We start from the raw sequence: 11,447 nt of genomic DNA, 5'->3' as shown, positions 1-11,447 counted from the left end.
GCATGAGTTGTATTTTACTACTTCCTCAACATCTACAAAGCTGTAAAAAAAAAGAAAAAAAGAAAAAAGATTTAAACTTTCATGTTGAAGAGATAATTTTTCTTCCTAACTCCACAGGTTTAATTCACACCAAAACGTCTTATAAGATATACTGATAGTCATTGAATGAATAGATCAAGTATGGAAATTAAAAAGTTAACTACATTTGAACGCCAGAGATCCGATCATCCCTCCGCAAAGCAGACCTCCTTAAATTAAATCTTTCGATATCTAAAAGATAATTAGCATGGAATGAATGCCAAATCAGTCTTGTTACCAACTTGCATCTCGTTGTACTTCTGATCGCACTGTATCAGTCTAATCTGCAGACTTTAATCATCGTCATACAAATTTTACATATAACATTGTTATCTTGTCTGTCATTCTTTACCTAGGTTTCACGGGACAAGTTTATTTTCCCAAAAGTAGATTTGTTTCCAATCCAGCGCAATCTTATAAGCTGACAAACATGCCTGATTCACCTTCCCATGATCCTCTTGGTCGCTCAAGAACTGAAATTGATGTCGAAGTGACTTTGGCAGCGCTCATTCTTCTTACAGCCCTGTCTGGTAACTTGCTGGTTGTTTATGTCATCAGTAGAGATTTCAGGCTCCACAACATCACCAACATTTTCATCCAGAATCTGGCATTGACTGACGTCGCCATGGCAACGATAGGCATGCCATTCTGGATAGCGAGCTTGTATTCGGGAACTTGGAAACTCGGCCAATTGTGGTGTCAGGTCGTAGTATCAATATTATGGATTTTGTCGCAAGCCTCCATATTTACGATTGGAATGATAGCCTTCAATCGATACATAAAGGTCGTAAAACCCACCCAGTACAGAAAATTATTCCCCAGTAAAAGAGCAGCTCGGTCATATTGTGTTCTCGTATGGCTTGTTCCCATTTTTCTCAAAACGCCTCATTTTTTTGGATGGCTAGGGGTATCATTTATGAAATTTTTGCTTTGTCTCCCAGAGCCCGGTGTATACCTACTAATTGTTTCGGGAGTTCTTATTAACGGAGTCACGACCACAATATTTTTTTGTAACTTCAAAATTTACAAAGCTGTGAAACAAAGCACGGGGAATTTGAACGCGCACGCTGAAGGAAAGGGAGTCCGCGCTGCAAATGATTCCCGCCGTTCCAATATGACGGACGTAAGGGTTTTAAAGACGTGTTTCACCGTGGCGTTTGTCTATATACTAATATGGTCTCCACTCTCTATTATCATCGTCGCTTGGAATTCTGGGTTTTATATTCCTCAAACGGTCTTTATAGCAAGTGTTTATATGGGGTTCTTGAGTTGTATAGTAAATCCATTTATCTATGGGTTTATGAATCCGCAGTTCAGAATGGCTTTCAAGAGGGCACTCATTTGTGGTTGTTATGGTAATGAAAGTACAGCTCAGAACCATCCAAGGAATGGAGTCAGACGCGAGATTGTAAGGGGATGGGAGGCTGCAGTATAATCGACTGAACGTGTATGATCGACTAAACTGATCATCGGGGCTGCAAGATCAGATTATGAATCTTCAGTTCAATTTTCCAGACAATAATTACTAGTAGTCGCTATGACATCGGAAACACTAATCAGAATTCCTTAGGGATGCTGTAGGACGCGCAGTTACAAGAAGACTTGATTGACATTACTTTGGTAGATGATACGAGATTTATAGTATAAAACTGATCATTAGGGCTTCATACAAAGATGCAGTTGCCTTCAGTTAAAGCGGGTTCAGTTTCCAGGTCATCAACTGAAAAGCCCTATGTTTTTAAATGCCATTTTGTTGTCAAGGAACATCGAGTCCTTTCTATTTTGTACACTAATATCAAGTTCAAATGGATAATGAAATTCCCTCCTCCCCCTAATGTGGATCGAAACGAACCCTTAAACCTCAACCCTCTCCCCAGAAATAATGAGAAGTGTGTCAGTTTTACATCAGAACCAAACGCTGAGGAGATTTCAATTTGAGAACCTCCTTGAATCGACTGGCTTTCAATTTCAAAAACAGGGCATGCCGCGATTTAGCTTTCAGCTTGTGGAATAATTTCCTCAGACTGTTGAAAAGTGATTACATTTTTAAAGAGTGAGTTGGATAAAACGCAGTGTTGGCGTTGAATTAAGTCATTTATTAGTGAAATTGTCTCGAAAGCTTTTAATTTTCTATAAAATTCAAGATGCAGGGAGTCAGCTAATGCCGCTAAAATCTCTTTAAGTGATGTAAAATGGGGCTTTGAATTAATTCAACGATGATATATCAGAAATTAATAAATACATATGGAGGAGTTTTTCAAAGCGTATTGCTTACGTATTAAACGTTCAGAGAATTTTGGCCATTTTGACCACGCTTAACAAACCATGCAGTGGAAAATGGAATATTTGTTTGGGTAAAATGTTTTCACATTTAACTCTCTGTTGAATTAAACAAAGTTTTGCTCTTTTGAAACGACTCTTTTCCTTCCTCCGTAAAAATCGAAGCATTTCTGGTGCTACCGTTTATGAGAATCTATCTACGATCGCCCCACTGTGAAGTCATTCATTATCGCCGAGGAAAACACTCGTACGCGCCCAACATTTATAATGGTCTCCAACATTACAGAGTCCGTATGATTTAGCTCATCCCCAGCTTTCTTCGTTTTTGGAAGTACCAGATTTTTATTAAATACAACGGTCAGAACCCAACCTGCCGAAAATGCAATCGTCCAGACCATTTCAGGAACGCTTGCACAAACAAAATTTGCTTTAATTGCGAAGGTGTTGGCCAAGAAGCCCGTGATTGTTGACGCCACTTATTGTGCTGTATTTGTACGCACGAAGGTCACTTTGGCGTGAACTGCGAATACTCCTGGGTGTTCCCAAGAACTCATGGCACTCACACTGATGAAAACCAAGATGTAAATATTGACGAAGAAATAGACGAAAACCTCCCTCTCGCCTCTGTTCTCCTGCCCCCAAAATCACCCATCGACGAAAATTGTACGCAAAATCCTCCACCATCCACCAACGAAAATTGAACGCAAAATCCTTTACCATCCGCCGAAATCTGTACACAAGATCCTCCATCCCCTCCACCGCCCGATGATTTCAACGAGACTCAGCCACCCTCTCAACCTGAACAGTCTGAGCAACATTCTCAACCCGAACAGCCTTTGCAACACTCTCAACCTGAACAGCAACACTCTCAACCCAAACTGCCCTTGCACGATCTCTCTGAACAATCTTCTCAACCGTCATCCATTTCATCTGATTCCCCAATCCTGGATCCTCATGGTTTCATTGCTCCCAAACCCATCAAGCCATCATCCCGTCGTACACCTGCTCGCTTGCATGATCTTTCCCTTACCTGCACTCCTAAACCTACTACACCTACGCCCACCACTGGAAAGCCACGCTCATCGATACCTGTTCCTACCACAGCCTTGTCTCATCCACTGCATACCCCTGAAACCGAAAATGATATGGAAACCACTCACGATCTCAGAAGAAAATCATCCGATGTATCTCCAAGTCGAAAGGAAACTACCCCCACGGAAAAGAAAAAAGTAAAAAATAGACACTCTAAAAAGTCCAAGTAAGTTTTTTATTTTTTTAAGTGAGTCTTTTTACCAATTTCCTTCAAACTCTTAACTATTAATGCAAGGGGGTTAGCAAACCCCCTTACCTACAATTTCTTGTTTGATTTGATCGAGAAGTCCAACTGTGATATCTGTTTTGTACAAGAAACATTCATTCATTCTGAATCTAGTATCAAATCTCTATCCCGTAGATGGCTGGGCCGTAGCTTTTGGTCCCCTGCCTCCGGGAAACAAGGTGGTGTCGTCACCTTGATTTCTTCGAAATGCTCAAACGAAATCGTATCTTGGAAGAAGGACTCTCAAGGTCGTATTGTCAGTGTTTTGATCAGGTGCAACGACTTTGATATTAATCTAGTCAATATCTACGCTCTTACCAATCCTACCGAACGGAAAAGTTTTTTTGCTTCGATTCATGAATTTTTCATTCCCTCCTCTGCGACTATAATTGGAGGAGATTTTAATTGTTACGACAACGCTCTCGATAAATTTGGTTGGAATATCTCTGTACACAAAGACTACGAATCTTTAAAAAGTGATTTCGCCCTTTCAGATGTTTGGCGAAATTTGCATCCAAGATCAAGAGAATTTACGTGGTTTAATTCCACACAGTCACTTGGGAGTAGACTTGACAAGTTTTTAATTTCGAAATATTTATTATCACCCAACGTTAAGTGTGAAATTCGCCCTTGTTCGATATCAGACCACGATTTTATTTTTCTTACCTTTGATATTCCCACCGCTGTAAAACACGGTCCAGGCGTTTGGTGTTTTAACAACTCTCTTTCGAACGATAAGGATTATTGCGCTACTATAGAGAAACTAATCGATGATCATGTACGTTTTTTATCTTGTTTTCCGTTTCTCCAAGCTTGGTGGGAGTTTTAAAAACAGTCTATTAAAGAAGAAACGATCTCCTTTTCCCGTAAAAAGCGAAGACAATTGCAAAGAGACCAGGTGATTTTGTCGAACAAATTGATCCGTCTTCGTCAACGTTTAGTTGACGGAGACAATTCCGTTATCCCTTTAATTTGTAACACCGAATGTCGTTTGAAAGCCCTTCGAACTAAACAAGTCGAAGGAATCATTATTCGTAGTAGAGCAGAATGGCTAGAGGAAGGCGAACGCCCCAGTCGGTACTTTTTTAATTTACAAAGATTTAAACCTCAACGATCCCACATCTCTTCGGTTTATGATTCTACCAGTATCGAAGTCTCCTCCCAAGAAGAGATTGAAAAAGCTCATATCAATTTCTACACTCAGCTCTTTTCCGAAGAACCGATAGATGCTGCTCTTCAAGAAGATCTTTCATCTTCTCTATCACGGAAATTAACTTTTGACCAGGCGTCATTTGGTGAAGGCGAGATCACGCTAGACGAACTTACTCTCGCTATGAAAAATATGAATAGGAATAAATCGCCTGGCCCTGATGTCCTTTCGGTTGAATTCTACGCCAGATTTTGGGATCGTTTAGCTCCACATTTATGTCGAGTCTTCAATGCATGCTACCAAACCGGAGAGATGTGTGATTCCATGAAGATGAGTAACACACGCGTTACTTTTGAGAAAGGATATCGTAAGAATCTGAAAAATTGGCGTCCGATTTCCCTCTTAAACGTTGATTATAAGTTATGCTAAAAAGTTCTCTCTCTTCGACTCTCTAAAGTCCTGAAATATATCGTTGACCCTGATCAAACTTGTTCTGTGCCCGGATGCAAAATTACTTCAAACTTACATTTACTTAGAGATATCTTAGATTACATCGACCGCACGAATGAAACCGGCATTTTGCTCAGTTTAGATCAAGAGAAAGCCTTCGATCGCGTTAATCGCACCTTTCTGTAAAGCCTCTTACCCCGTTTTGGTTTTGGCCCGTCTTTTTGTTATTGGATCAACACTTTATATAATGGGACCAATATGCGTGTCATTGTTAATGAATGGCTAACCGATGCGATTCCTTTGTCTCGTGGGGTAAGACAGGGGGATTCCCTGTCTCTCCTGCTCTATGTTTTGTGCGTTGAAACTCTTGCATGCAAAATCCGAAATAATACTGAAATCGAAGACTTTCTCCTTCCGGGCGCACATAGTCTCTGCTATAAAGTTGGAAATTATGCTGACGATACGACCTGTATAGTGAAATCTTATCGCTCTCTGCAAGTTCTATTCACCATGATTAACATTTATGAGCGTGGCTCTGGGGTACGCCTTAATCTCACGAAAACAGAGGCCATGTGGTTAGGGGCGTGGCGTAGGCGCCACGACCAACCACTTGGCCTCAAATGGGTGACAAAAATTAAAATTCTAGGTGTTGTTTTCGGCCGCGATACTGAATTAGATAACTGGCAGCCAAAACTAGAGAAATTAGAAAATCATCTAAATTCATGGAAATCCCGCTCTCTTTCTCTTGTCGGCCGATCGCTCATCGTTAAAACCCTCGGAATTAGCAAGCTCCTATATCTCTCTACAGTTTTGTGTGTCCCAAAATGGGTAATTGCGAAGGTGAACGCTTTAATCTGGCCATTTGTCTGGGGTTGTCGAATTGAAACGGTTAGCCAAGCGTCCTGCCACCAATCTCTTAGCAGTGGCGGTCTCGGCATTTTGAATTTCCTGATCAAAGGTAAATCTCTTAAATCGACTTAGATAGGTGCGCCTTCTGTTCCCGTAAAGAAACTATAGATCACTTTTTCTCAATTGCCCCCGTGTGAAATCTGTATGGACCCACTTTTCCCCTATTATCTCCTCTATCCTTGGAACTAGATTTCTCCCATCCTGTATCTATGGGTTAGGGATAGGAGACGTTAATTTCCCACGCACGAGATTACTGTGTGATGGAAGTCCTCCCCTGGGGTGGGATGGGTGGGTTGTTGTCTTGCGATTCATACATGAACCTCTGGCTCGGGTAAAATGGGTAACCATGCCCCATGTTAAGACTTTAAACTTTGATTACTATTACTATTACTATTACTACATACTAAATATTCATAATTTGTGAAGCTTTGTGAAATTATTTAACAATCAAGTTATTTTAATTAATTATGTGGAAAATTTCTTCATAGTTTTATGTGAATAATCTCTCTTTTCTTAAATTAAAAATGTCTGCTTTTATGTGTATATTTTTGATAGGTTTGTTTGATGCCCTACGAGGAAGCGTTAGAGCGCGCCTGTTTGACTTCTATCACGGAACATCACGATGACATTACAAAGTCGTTATTTAAATCAATCAGCGAGAATCAGAACAGTAAACTACATTACTTAATTCCTGAAGCCCATAGCCCTCATTATAATTTAAGGCGCCAAAGAACGTACAATGTACCAGCAGCCAAGACAAAGCGTTTTGCCAATTCGTTTTTCGTGAAGGGTGCGGCTGTAGAGAACTTTTGATAGAACTTTAAGTCATCACATTTTATATTAGTATATTAGTATAATTTCAGAGCTGAGCAAAGAGTTTCCAGCAATCTGATTGGTCGAGAGGTTCCTTATATGACGCGGTTCCTTAGATGACGTGGTTTATATAAAATGTTAAAATAAAATGTTCATAAATGTTAGTAAAATGTTATGATTTTAGAAATTTCTCTGTTGTTCACCTCTGAAATTATACTAAAACAATTATTCGCCTCAGATTCGGTGAATATTGTCGAATAATCCCCTCGACTTCGTCTCGGGGATTATTCGACGATATTCACCTTGCCTTCAGCGAATAATTGTTAAGTAGTAGTTTGTAAAAAAATTGCGCAATTCAGTATTTTACTGTGATGTGATTTTAATAAACCAGTCTATCTATCTATCTATCTATCTATCTATCTATCTATCTATCAATCTGATGTTGGGCAAATAACCCAACAATAACCCTTGTGGTAATTCTGTCTGATTGTCATATAACATGATAATGGATGCCCTCGGGGGGGAGGTCACGGGAGCTGGATGTCATGATGGTGGGAGGCAGAAGAACAGACGTACTGCGAGAGATGTAGAGGGCAGTGCTCTCGGGAACGTTGAATATTGCCTGGACTTTCGAGGTGGTAGTTTGAGTTCCTGTTAGAAGGAGGACCGTATACCCAACGTAAAAGCTTTTTAGGATTAGTTAATGTATATTTAATTTTCACTCCATGGCTCACAGGTTACGGTTTTCGCCCTGTGTTGCTTGATTAGAATGAAGCATTCAGTTGAATTTTATGCAAAGTGATAATAATAATAATAATAATGATAATAATAATAATAATAATAATAATAATAATAACAATAATAATAATAATGACAATAATAATAATAATAATAATAATAATTATAAATATTATTTATATAACACTCATGTCCTGAGCTCATTGCGCTTTACAACACTGTGCGGGGGACTTTACGAGACTGCTGAGCAGTTTACAATCAATTAAAGGCGAATCTAACAGATGTCTCCTCCCCCAAATTCCCAGTAAACAGGCCAGACCACATCGCAGTAATCTCGTAAGTGGGTTCTTTAACGTCCACTGCCTAAGCAAATTCACTAATTGATAGATGCAAGAGACGGGGCCCACAGTTTATTCGTCGTTATCCGAGAAGACTAGAATGTCTATCCATTTCTTGATGTTACAGAAAGGTAGCACATTCTCCTCAGTTATTTCAAGACCTTGAGTGTTGGTCCGGCCGGGGCTTGAGCCCTCGACCTCCCGCACAACAGTCCAGCCCTCAACCAATTGAATTGATCGGGAGGCGGTTAAGCACTAGTTCGGCTAGAGGAAGTAGTGTTTCAGATCTAGGTTCCTAAACAGTGCGTCGATTAAAAAAATGTTTGAGGGCCAGAAGACCTTCGCTATTGGGAATGACAGCGTAAAGAGACGTAATATCAATAGTGAAAAGAGGTTTGCCTTGGTCAAGAAGATTAAAGTCGCGAAAAACACATTGGCTGTCTTTGATATATGATGGTAAAGTTTTGACGATGGGAGCTATAATTTTGTCTAAATAGCCGGAAATAAGTTCGGTGGGACAACTTTAAGTCGAGACGATGGGCCGATCTGGGTTGTTAAGTTTGTGAATTGTTAGGTAAAAGTAAATACAAGAAGTTCTAGGAATGGTCATGATGAAATCTTCTGCAGTGGCCGGAAATTCTTGTTTACCTATGTATTTGTTAATCGTATTTTTTACTGTGTTTTGATGAATGGCAATGAGACCTTTGTCAACCTTTTGATAAAAGAGGAATCAGACAGTTGCTGCAAAGCTTCTTTTCAAGAAAGGTCGGTCCTCCAAATAACTACCCTACCGCCCAAATAACTACCCTACCCTACCGGCCTTTGTCGGCCGCTTTGAGAACAACTTCTTTGTTTTTTTCAGGCTTTTAGTACCGACCACTCTTCAGAGGAAAGATTGGAAAACTTTGTGTTGAATTTAAGTTTGTCAATATCGTGGCCACGTTTTCTGATAAAAAATCTAATGATGTGAACTGGCTCCATGGGGAATTCCACTTAGACTTTCGAATCTGATGTGCTTCGAAAATACCTTTATTCGAGTTGTTAGAATTATCCTCTTTGTCATGAAAAAGGCTTTTAACTGAATGCGGCGAAGATATTTTTCTACGTCTTGTTTAACTAATAATTCGTCGGTTGTTTTAGGAATGGGAACAAAATTTAAGCCCTTACTGAGGACGGATTTTTCTGAATCGGAAAGTAAAAGATTTTCTGGAATGGTAACTCCACTTTCTGCATATAAACGCACACACAATCCACAATTCCTCCGTTCACATTGACCAATGGCTAACGCTCGAAACGTTAGCTTTTTAACTCTTTACTATGGCTAATTTATAATTTTAACTTAGTTGATATAACAAAAACAATACAGCCAGGTATTAGTAAACTTTCTTTATTTTTATAACGCGAAGTTAAAAGCAAATTACAACTTTTTCTTTCAGTATTTCTGCATTACTTCCCATTTTATTTAAAAAACTAGAACAAGCTGCTTCAAATTCTTCTGTCATTTTGGGCAAAGGATTTTAAGTTACTGCAACTGAAAAGCCGACAGCGAGCACAAAGCCAAATAAAGCCAAACTAACAGATGTCTTCATTTTGACTTCCCAGTTGGAACTTGACCTCTCTAACGAAGAAAGCCCTGATTCTGGATGATATTAAAATTCATATTTCATTCAGATCCACATATCCCCCGGTATCTGGTCATGGAATACAGACCCTTAAAAATCCTGTATTAAAAATAGAGTAAATAATGCACTATTCACCCTAAAGGTAAATATATTAATGGACCCTCCAAAATGTTCGTCTGTCATAATATCATCAGATAAACCATATATTTTGAGAATATTTACTCTTTTAAGTTCTTAATTATCTCCAAAGAATTTCTTTGAGGTTTCAGTTTATTTTATTTTACTGCTAGAAACACTTATACTTAAATATCAGGAAGACATTTCATACTTCCTGCTACTTCAAAGTGATTACACCATGTATACCAAGTGTGACCTGAATATTGTTGCTGTGCAACCCGTGTTTGCAAAACAAATGTTCTCAGTTCTAGTGAGCTGTTTACCTTCACCATATACATAACACAGATATCGCTAGTGAATGACCGAATGAGCTTTAAACTTACTTAACTTACCAGACTACAAAGTTAGAAGTATAGAAATGTAAATTTATGACTGAGTGTTAAAAAGTTACTGGCTTGAATTTCATGTTCTTTACAAATCAAAATTAAAAGGTGACTAATTACGCGAACAGAGATTCGCTGATAATTTCTTCTTTCTTTTTGACACTGGTGTTTAAGTAAAGTACAAGATTAAAAAGATCTGCACGTAATTAAGTTCTCGCTTTAATTCACATCAAATCTGAAGTAAACGAATTTGGTTTATTGTCGTAGAGTTGTCGTTCAGATTAACTCCTGAGAACTTTTTTATTTGAGGAATCTGATGTTTTCAAAAGTGTCTGTTCGAGGTGTTATAGTCTTCCTCTTTGCCATGAAAAAAGGCTTAATTAAATGTCGTGAAGGATCTTTTCTACCTCTTGTTTAACTGAGAGTTCGTCCGTTGTTTTATAAAGGGGAACAAAATTTAAGCCCCTGCTGAGGACGGATTTTTTCAAATCGGGAAGATGAAGATTTTCTGGAATGGTACAGTTTTGAGGCTTTCTGGTGATGAGTGGCTAGTAATTTGGGGACCGATAAGTTGGTCAAGTTTTTGGACCTTAATTTGGTTCAAATGGTTAGAAAGTTTGGACTTAGTTTCCTGAATTTTGGCACGGATGGATTGTAGTAAAACGGCTGGACAGATTTTGGTAAGTTCAGAGCCGCAATCGGTAGAATTTGTTCGTTGAGGTGATTACATTTTTAACACATATCGCTGATGGTGGGTCTCATAATGTTGCATAAACTGAGAGAATCTTGAGCGAACTGGATTAGGTGACGACATTGATTAGTAAAAGAAGATGCATGAAAATTGGAGCGTAAACCTTCAGGAATAACTTCAGAATGAAGGCAACGGCCAATAAAATTGATGTGGCTACAAAACCTAGTTTTAGTGAAAGTGAGAATGGTTGAACGGAATGCTAGATCTTTACTAATAGGGGGAATAGGAAAAAGATAATTTACGATTGCCTGGCGGCGTAGCTCCTTTGTAACGAAGTCCCAGTTAAACAAGAAGTAGAAAAATTTCTTCGCCGTCTTCAATTAAAAGCCTTTCTTCATGACAAGTGCCACTTTTATTGGCTACAGATATCCACACCCAGATACGTAGGTCCGGTGTGGTCGGATAGGGCTTAGTTGTTTATTAATTTCCTAGTTGGTTGATCCCACTAATTCCTGTTGCATGGATCTGTTAGACAAATCTTAGCGTTAATCTTAACACGC

Source organism: Stylophora pistillata, chromosome 11, assembly GCF_964205215.1.
Source record: "Stylophora pistillata chromosome 11, jaStyPist1.2, whole genome shotgun sequence".
NCBI classification, from domain to species: domain Eukaryota; kingdom Metazoa; phylum Cnidaria; class Anthozoa; order Scleractinia; family Pocilloporidae; genus Stylophora; species Stylophora pistillata.
Note: the sequence above shows the minus strand (reverse complement) of the source record.